We start from the raw sequence: 10,662 nt of genomic DNA on the forward strand, positions 1-10,662 counted from the left end.
TGGTCTGAAATTTTCTTTCCTTGATGTGTCTCTCGTTTAGGTATCAGGGTGATATTGGCTTCATAGAATGAGTTTGGGAGGGTTCCCTCCTCTTCTATTTCATGGAATACTTTGAGAAGTATTGGAATGAGCTCTTCTTTAAAGGTTTTGTAGAACTCCACTGAGAAGCCATCTGATCCTGGACTTTTCTTCATTGGTAGGCTTTTGATGAAAGCCTTGCAATTGATCTACTTAAGTTGTTTATGTCCTCCTCATTCAGTTTAGGTAATTCATATGTCTGTAGAAACCTGTTGATGTCTTCAAGATTTTCTATTTCATTAGAATATAGTTTTTCAAAATAGCTTCCAATTATGTTTTGTATTTTACTCGTGTCTGTTGTGATATTTCCTTGTTCATTCCGAATTTTAGTAATTTGAGTTTTCTGTCTCTCTTTGTTAGTGTGGCTAAGGGCTTATCAATTTTGTTTATTTTTTCAAAGAACCATCTATTTATTTTGTCAATTTTTTTGATTGTTTCTTTTGTTTTAATTTCATTGATTTCATCTCTGATTTTAACCATTTCCTGTCTTTTACTACTTTTGGTGTTGGTCTTTTCTTCTTTTTCTAGGGCTTTGAGCTGTAGTGTTAGGTTATTTATTTGTTAATGTTTTCTTCTTTTATTGAACGCACTCCATGAAATAATTTTTCCTCTAAATACTGCTTTCATAGTGTGCCAGAGATTTTGATATGATGCATCTTTGTTCTTATTTACCTCTAAGAATTTTTTATTTCCCTCCTGATGTCTTCTGTTATTCATTCATCATACAATAGCCTATTATTTAATCTCCAGGTATTGGAGTAGTTTCTGTTTTTTATTCTGTCCTTTATTACTAATTTTAATCCATTATGTTCTAATGGAATACAATTCTAAATAGAATACAAGGCAGTATCTCCATCTTCTTGTATTTGATAACAGCAGCTTTGTGGCATAATATATGGTCTATTTTAGAGAGGGATCCATGTGCTGCTGAGAAGAAAGTGCATTCACTCTTTGTTGGATGATATATTCTATAAATGTCCATTAAGTCTAAATTATTGATTGTGTTATTGAGATCTATGGTTTCTTTGTTCAATTTTTGTTTGGAAGATCTGTCCAGTGGTGAGAGAGGTGTGTTAAAATTACCTAGTATTACTGTGTTGTGGCCTATTTGATTTCTGGAATTGAGAAGGATTTGTTTGACATACATGGATGAGCCATAGTTTGGGGTATAGATATCTGTGATTGTTATCTCTTTCTGATTTATGCTTCCCTTATGCAGTATGAAATATCCTTCTTTATCCCTTCTGACTAACTTTGGCTTGAAGTCCACATTATCTGATACGAGGACAGATACTCTGCCTTTTTTGCTGAGTCCATGTGCACAGTATGTTTTTTCCCATCCTTTCACCTTTAGTCTGTGGGTATCTCTTTCTATGAGATGAGTCTCTTGTAGGCAGCATATTGTTGGATCTTTCTTTTTACTGCAATCTGCCAGTCTATGTCTTTTGATTGATGAGTTCAGGCCATTAACATTCAGGGTTATTATTGAGATATGATTTGTATTCCCAGTCATTTGGCTCATTTTTGTTTTTTGACACAACTTGGTTTCTCCTTTATTTGGATATTCCTTTAGGATATTTCCTCCCTTTGCTGATTTACATCGTTTTTCATCCCTTCCTCATGGAACATTTTGCTGAGAATGTTCTGTCATGCCAGCTTTCTTTTTGTAATTTCTTTCAGCTTTTGTTTATCATGGAAGGATTTTATTTCATCATCAAATCTGAAGGTAAGTTTTTCTGGGAATAAGATTCCTGGTTGGCATCCATTTTCTTTCAGAGCTTGAAAAATGTTGTTCCAGTTCCTTCTGGGTTTTAGGGTTTGGTTGAAAAATTTGCTGATATCCATATTGGTTTCCCCCTGAATGTAATTTTATTGTTTTCTCTTGCACCCTTTAAAATTCTGTCTTGAGTTTCAAGATGGCGGCCTAGAGGGTGGCTGCATTTCATGTTGCTTCAGGACTCAGGATTCAAAAGAGGAGATATTGAGACACTTGAGACCAACTCAAAGCACCCGGGTGACTCTCACCCGTTGGGAAGGCGTCCCGGATGGGACGGTGGTCCCGGAACGCAGGGAACTTTGTGAAGTAGAGCTGCCGGCGAGACACCCCTCCCCCCGCTGGAGCAGTGATCTCGGACAACTGGGAGCACCGTAAAGGAGGCCGCTCGGCACAGCGCTGGGTCTCGGAGCAACTACTGGGGCTCCGGTGGCTGCCCAGGGGAGGAGTGGCGAGGAGAGCTGTGTGGACTCAGGACACCGGGGCCTGCCCTGAGGAGGAGGAGGAGGAGCGTGGCCACTTGGATTTGGAGTGACTGCACCAGAGCTACAGGCGGTTGCCAGAGGAGAAGCTCTGCGGCGAGCTGTTTGGACTCAGACCTCTTCTGAACACCGGGGCCTGCCCGGAGGAGTAGGAGGAGGAAGAGGAGGAGGAGCGCAGCGGGTCGTTTGGACTTGCAGTGACTGCATTAGCGCTCCAGGCGGCTGCTCAGAGGAGAAGGCAAGTGGTGAGTTGTTTGGACTTAAAGTGACAGCTCCTGAACACAGGGGGGCTGCCTGGAGGAGAAGCGTGGTGGGACGCTTGGTCTTGAGTGGCCGCACCAGAGCTCCGGGTGGTTTCCCAGAGGACCCATGCAGCGGGTCATGTGGATTCAGAGCCACTCAGAGCGACCGCTCCAGAATAACTGGGGGGTTATCTGGAGAAAGAGGAGGAACGGGGAGGGTCACTTCGACTCGAAGTGATTGATTGCCCAGGGCTTTGGGTGGTTGGTGGGAGGTGGAGGCACACAGTGAGTTTCTTGGACTCCTAGTGACCGCACCGGAATACTGGGCGGCTGTCTGGAGGAAGAGGTGAGTGGCAGGTCTCTGGGAACAGAGCAATTGTATGGGGCCCCAGGTGGCTGCTCAGAGGAGGGGCCGCATAGCCAGGCGATTAGGTGCAGAGCAGGGTCCCAAGATCTAGGAGGCTTCTTGGTGGAAGAGCCGCACAGAGACAGGCTTAGGGCGGAGCGAAGGTTCCAGGCCTGCGGGCAGATTCTCTGAGGAGGGGCAGCCTAAGGAGATTCATCTGCAAAGGGTGAGGCTCCCAGGCCCAGGAGGTAGGGCCGGGCCCCTGGGAACTTTGCAGAGGAAGGCAGCCCAGCCCAGGCAGTAGCTGTAAATTGAGGGGAACCTCTAGGAGGGAACTGACCAGCGAGACCTCCCCACTGGGTGAGTCTTCCCTGCTGGATGAGGTTTCCCCACAAGGACGGTAAAACCAGAGACTCAGGCCCAAACAGGCCTTGCCTCAGCCCGCAGCCTAGGACCCTTTGGATGACCATTGGTCAACAAGTGGAGGCACCTCTGCCCACTAGCAGGGATTATACCCCACCTGAAGGCCACCACTCCTAGAGAGGCAGCTTCCTTTTGGAGAAACGCATTATCAACTTACTCCACGACTTCAGCCTACTGAAGGCTAAGGAGGGATATATATAGAAATCTTCAGGGACATTGTAAGTCAATAGAGGAAATCTGCAATATCTCCACGGTCCTCTGATACCTGAACAATATGAGAAAACAAGGAAAGAAAATGCTGCAAACAAATCTAGATGTTACATCAATAAAACCCAATGACAGCATGGCAGAAGAAATGACAGAAAAGGAGTTCAGAATGTACATAATTAAAATGATCAGAGAAGCAAACGATGAGATGAAAGAGCAAATGCAAGCATTGAATGATCACACCAATCGACAGTTAAAAGAGCAAATACAGGAAGCAAAAGATCATTTCAATAAAGAGTTAGAGATATTGAAAAAAAACCAAACAGAAATCCTTGACATGAAGGAAACAATAAACCAAATTAAGAACTCCATAGAAAGCATATCCAATAGGATAGAACACCTGGAAGACAGAACCTCAGACATTGAAGACAAAATATTTAACCTTGAAAACAAAGTTGACCAAACAGAGAAGATGGTAAGAAATCATGAACAGAATCTACAAGAACTATGGGATATCATGAAAAGGCCAAATTTAAGAATTATTGGGATTGAGGAAGGCCTAGAGAAACAAGCCAAAGGAATGAACAATTTATTCAATGAAATAATATCAGAAAATTTCCCAAATCTGAGAATGAAATGGAAAATCAAGTTCAAGAGGTTTATAGGACTCCAAATACACAAAATTACAACAGACCCACACCAAGGCACATTATAATGAAAATACCAAACATACAAAATAAAGACAGAATTTTAAAGGCTGTGAGAGAAAAGAACCAAATTACATTCAGGGGGAAACCAATACGGATATCAGCAGATTTTTCAATCCAGATCCTAAAAGCTAGAAGGGCCTGGAACAACATTTTTCCAGCCCAGAAAGAAAATGGATGCCAACCAAGAATCTTATACCCAGCAAAACTTACCTTCAAATTTGACGATGAAATAAAATCCTTCCATGATAAACAAAAGCTAAAAGAATTTACAAAAAGAAAGCCAGCATTACAGAACATTCTCAGCAAAATATTCCATGAGGAAGAGATGAAAAACAAAGAAGCAAATCAGCAAAGGGAGGAATTATCCTAAAGGAATTGTCAAATAAAGGAGGAAACAAGTTGTGTCAAACAAATAAATAAATAAAATTTAAAAAATGAACCAAATGACCGGGAAACCAAAACATTTCTCTATAATAACCCTGAATGTTAATGGCCTGAATTCATCAATCAAAAGACATAGACTGGCAGACTGGATTAAAAAGAAAGATCCAACAATATGTTGCCTGCAAGAGACTCACCTCATAGAAAAAGATACCCATAGACTAAAGGTGAAAGGATGGGGAAAAACATACCCCATGCACATGGACTCAGCAAAAAAGCTGGAGTATCCATCCTCATTTCTGATAATGTGGCCTTCAAGCCAAAGTTAGTCAGAAGGGATAAAGAAGGTCATTTCATACTGCTTAAGGGAAGCATAAATCAGCAAGATATAACAATCATAAACATCTATGCCCCAAACAGTGGCTCATCCATGTATGTCAAACAAATCCTTCTCAATTTCAGAAACCAAATAGACCATAACACAATAATACTAGGTGATTTTAACACGCCTCTCTCACCACTGGACAGATCTTCCAGTCAAAAATTGAACAAAGAAACCATAGATCTCAATAACACAATCAATAATTTAGACTTAACGGACATTTATAGAATATACCATCCAACCAAGAGCGAATACACTTTCTTCTCAGCAGCACATGGATCCTTCTCTAAAATAGACCATATATTATGCCACAAAGCTAATGTTAGCAAATACAAGAAGATAGAGACACTAGCATGTATTCTATCAGATCATAATGGATTGAAGTTAGAAATAAATGAAAGAGTAAAACACAGAAACTATTCCAACATCTGGAGATTAAACAACATGCTATTATATGATGAATGGATAACAGAAGATATTAGGAAGGAAATTAAAAAAATTCTTAGAGGTAAATGAGAACAAAGAAACATCACATCAAAATCTCTGGGACACTATGAAAGCAGTACTTAGAGGGAAATTTATTTCATGGAGCGCATTTAATAAAAGAAGTAAAACTCAACAAATAAACGACCTAACACTACAGCTCAAAGCCCTAGAAAAAGAAGAACAGAACAGCACCAAAAGTAGTAGAAGACAGGAAATAGTTAAACTCAGAGCTGAAATCAATGAAATTGAAACAAAAGAAACAATACAAAAAATTGACAAAATAAATAGTTGGTTCTTCGAAAAAATGAACAAAATTGATAAACCTTTAGCCACACTAACAAAGAGAAGACGAGAGAAAACCCAAATCACTAAAATTCGGAATGAACAAGGAAATATCAGAACAGACAGGATTGAAATACAAAACATAATTAGAAGCTCTTTTGAAAATCTATACTCCAACAAAATAGAAAATTTCGAAGGCATCAACAGGTTTCTAGAGACATATGAATTGCCTAAACTGAATGAGGAGCACATAAACAATTTAAATAGACCAATTTCAAGTACTGAAATAGAAGAAGTCATCAAAAGCCTACCAACAAAGAAAAGTACGGGACCAGATGGATTCTCAGCTGAATTCTACAAAACCTTTAAAGAAGAGCTCATTCCAATACTTCTCAAAGTATTCCATAAAATAGAAGAGGAGGGAACCCTCCCAAACTCATTCTATGAAGCCAATATCACCCTGATACCTAAACCAGACAGAGACTCATCAAGGAAAGAAAATTTCAGACCAATATCCTTAATGAACATCGACGCAAAAATTCTCAACAAAATTTTAGCAAATCACATACAAAAACATATTAAAAAGATAGTGCACCATGATCAAGTTGGTTTCATCCCAGGGATGCAAGGTTGGTTCAACATCAGGAAATCAATAAACGTAATTCACCATATTAATAGACTTAAAGTCAAGAATCACATGATTATTTCAATAGATGCAGAAAAAGCATTTGATAAAATACAGCACCCCTTCATGCTCAAAACACTAGAAAAAATAGGGATAGTGGGAATATTTCTTTACATTTTAAAGGCCATTTATGCTAAGCCCATGACTAATATCATTCTAAATGGTGAAAAACTGAAAGCATTCCCCCTAAAAACTGGAACAAGGCAGGGATGCCCTCTTTCACCACTTCTATTCAACATCGTTCTTGAGACTCTGGCCAGAGCAATTAGACAAACCAAAGAAATTCAAAGGATACGAATTGGAAAAGAAGAACTCAAACTATCCCTGTTCGCTGATGACATGATTATATATTTAGAGGAACCTGGAAATTCCACCAGAAAACTCTTAGAACTCATAAGTGAATTCAGTAAAGTAGCAAGTAACAAGATCAATGCGCATAAATCCAACGCATTTTTATACATAAGTGATGAATCTTCAGAAAGAGAATTTAGGAAAACTACACCATTCACAATAGCCTCGAAAAAAATAAAATATTTGGGAATCAATCTCACAAAAGAGGTGAAAGACCTCTACAATGAGAACTGTACAACACTAAAGAAAGAAATTAAAGAACACCTTAGAAGATGGAAAGATCTTCCATGTTCTTGGATAGGAAGAATTAATATTGTCAAAATGGCCATACTACCTAAAGTGCTATACAAATTCAATGCAATTCCAATTAAAATCCCAATGACGTACCTTACAGAAATAGAGCAGCAATTATGAAATTCATCTGGAAGAATAAGAAACCCAGAATAGCTAAAGCAATCCTTAGTAGGAAGAGTGAAACAGGGGTATTGCAATACCAGATCTTCAACTCTACTACAAAGCAATAGTAACAAAAACGGCATGGTATTGGTACCAAAATAGAAAGGTAGATCAATGGTACAGAATAGAGGACATGGACACAAACCCAAATAAATACAATTTTCTAATACTAGGCAAAGGTGCCAAAAATATGCAATGGAGAAAATATAGCCTCTTCAACAAATGGTGCTGGGAGAATTGGAAATCCATATGCAACAGAATGAAACTAAACCCATATCTCTCACCATGCACGAAACTAAGCTCAAAATGGATTAAGGACCTCGGAATCAGACCAGAGACCCTGCAGATTATAGAAGAAAAAGTAGGTCCAAATCTTCACCTTGTTGGTCTAGGATCAGACTTCCTTAACAGGACTCCCATAGCACAAGAAATAAAAGCTAGAATCAACCACTGGGATAGATTCAAACTATAAAGCTTTCTCTCAGCAAAGGAAACTATCAGCAATGCGAAGAAAGAGCCTACAGAATGGGAGAATATCTTTGCCAATCATACTTCAGATAGAGCACTTATCTCCAGAATCTATAAAGAACTCAAAAAACTCTACTCCAAGAATTCAAATAATCCAGTTGACAAATGGGCCAAGGAAATGAACAGACACTTCACAGAAGAAGATCTACAAGCAATCAACAAACTTATGGGAAAATGTTCAACATCTCTAGTAATAAGAGAAATGCAAATCAAAACCACCCTAAGATTCCATCTCACCCCAATTAGAATGGCGATTATCAAGAATACGAGCAACAACAGGTGTTGACGAGGATGTGGGGAGGAAGGTACACTCATACATTGCTGGTGGGGCTGCAAATTAGTCCAGCCACTCTGGAAAGCAGTGTGGAGATTCCTTAGAAAACTTGAAATGGACCCTCCTTTTGACCCAGCTATCCCACTCCTTGGCCTATACCCAAAGGACTTAAAATCAGCATACTACAGAGATACAGCCACATCAATGTTCATAGCTGCTCAATTCACAATAGCCAGACTGTGGAACCAACCTAGATGCCCTTCAATTGATGAGTGGATAAAGAAACTGTGGTATATATACACAATGGAATATTACTCCGCCATAAAGAATGATAAAATTATGGCATTTGCAGGCAAATGGATGAAATTGGAGAATATCATGCTAAGTGAGATAAGCCAATCTCAAAAAGCCAAAGCACGAATGATATCGCTAATAAGTGGAGGATGACACATAATGGGGGGGGGGGAGGGAAGGGTTAGTGTTAGGGTTACAGTTAGGGTTAGGGAAGGGGTTAAGTATGGAGGAAGGAAGTACTGTATAGAGGGTAAAGAGGGGTGTGAGGGGTGGGGGGAAGGGAAAAAATAACAGAATGACTCGAACAACATTACTCTATGTAAATTTATGATTACACAAATTGTATGCCTTTACGCCATGTACAAACAAAGAAACAACATGTATCCCATTTGTTTACAATAAAAAAAAGGAAGTTCTGTAAACAGACAGGAAATGGAAACAAATATGGAACTTCAGAAAGGAAATAAGAGATCAGAATGGTTAAAAATAGGACTAAATAGAGCAGACTGTTCCACTTATCATGTATCTGAAATATGATTTCCAAAATCATATTTGATGGTTGAAGCAAAATATCAACAAAATGGATCATAGACCTAAATGTGAAGTGGAAAACCATATGGTGTCTAGAAGATAACACAGGAGAGAATCTAGGTAACCTTGGGTTTGTGAGTGTTTAGATAGAGAACTAATAGCATGATGTATGAAAGAATAATGGATATATTAGACTTTATTAAAATTAGAAACTTCTTTCCAATGGAAAACACTGTGAAGAAAATAAAAAGACAAGCTAGAGACTGGGATTAAATATTTCCAAAGCACTTGATAAAGGATTTGTATCCAAATTACACAAAGAATACTTGAAACTCAATAGTATGAAAACAACCCAATTAAAAAAATGGGCAAAAAATCTGGACACTTCACCAAAGACATAGAGCAAATAAGTTATGAAAGGATTGTTAATATCATACATTAAAGATGCCAAATGGTACCTGTTTTAAATGAGAGCTCAGCAGTTCTTTACCATGCTGAACATGTTCTTGGCTTGGGATCCAACAATTGGTCTTGCCCAATTCAGTTGAAAACTGTGTCCACCAAAAAACCTGCACACAGGATGCCATTGCAATATCCTTCAATGGGTGAATGGGATAAGCAAACTGTGGTATATGCAAACAATGGAATTTTGTTTATTAGTACAAAGAAAAGTATTGCTGCCAAATGACACGAAGGAAATTTAAGTACATTGTGCTAAGATAAAGAAGCCCATCTGAAAAGCTACACAGTATATGATTCTAGCCATGTGATATTCTGGGAGAGACAAAACTATACAGACAGTAAATACATCAGTGGATGCCAGGGGAGGAGGTGGAGGGGTGAATGGGCAATGCAAAGGGGGCTTCTAGGGTGGTAAAACTGTCCGGCACAACCCTGTAATGGTGGATACCGGACAGCATGCACCTGTCAAAACCCATAGAAGTATATCAGACAGCATGAACCTAAATGTGAAATATGGACTCTAGTTAATAATAATGTGTCAGTACTGATTCATTAATTATAACGAAGCTACCATGTGAATGCAAGGATTAGTAAGAAGAGAAACAGCGTGCGTGAGTACACATGCGTATGTGGTGGGATGGTATGTGGGAACTCCATACCATGCTCCATTTTTCTGCAAATCTGTTGGAACTGTTCCAAGGAAAATCTTGTAAAATGAGGTTTAGAAAAAGATCATTTACAGACTGTAATGAAAATATTTGCAAACCCTGAAAAAAAAAAATTCTGTCTTTTTTTTGTATGTTAGGTATTTTCATTTTAATGTGCCTTGTGTGGATCTGTTGTAATTTTGTATAATTGGAGTCCTATAAGCCTCTTGTACTTCATTTTCCATTTCATTCTTCAGATGTGGGAAATTTTCTGATATTTCATTGAATGAATTGTTCATTCCTTTTGTTTGTTTCTCTGTGCCTTCCTCAATCCCAATAATTCTTAAATTTGGCCCTTTCATGATATCCCATAATTCTTGTAGATGATCTTCATGATTTCTTACCATCTCCTCTGTTTGTTCAACTTTGTTTTCAAGATTAAATAGTTTGTCTTCAATGTCTGAGGTTCTGTCTTCTAGGTGACCTATCCTACTGGTTATGCTTTCTATGGAGTTTTTGGTTCAGTTTATTGTTTCCTTCTTTTCAAGGATTTCTATTTGGTTTATTTCAGTATCTCTAACTCTTTATTGAAATGATCTTTTGCTTCTTGCATTTGCTCTTTCAACTGTTGATTGGTGCGG

This window comes from Sciurus vulgaris (assembly GCF_902686455.1).
Source record: "Sciurus vulgaris genome assembly, chromosome: 9".
Taxonomy (NCBI): Eukaryota; Metazoa; Chordata; class Mammalia; order Rodentia; family Sciuridae; genus Sciurus; species Sciurus vulgaris.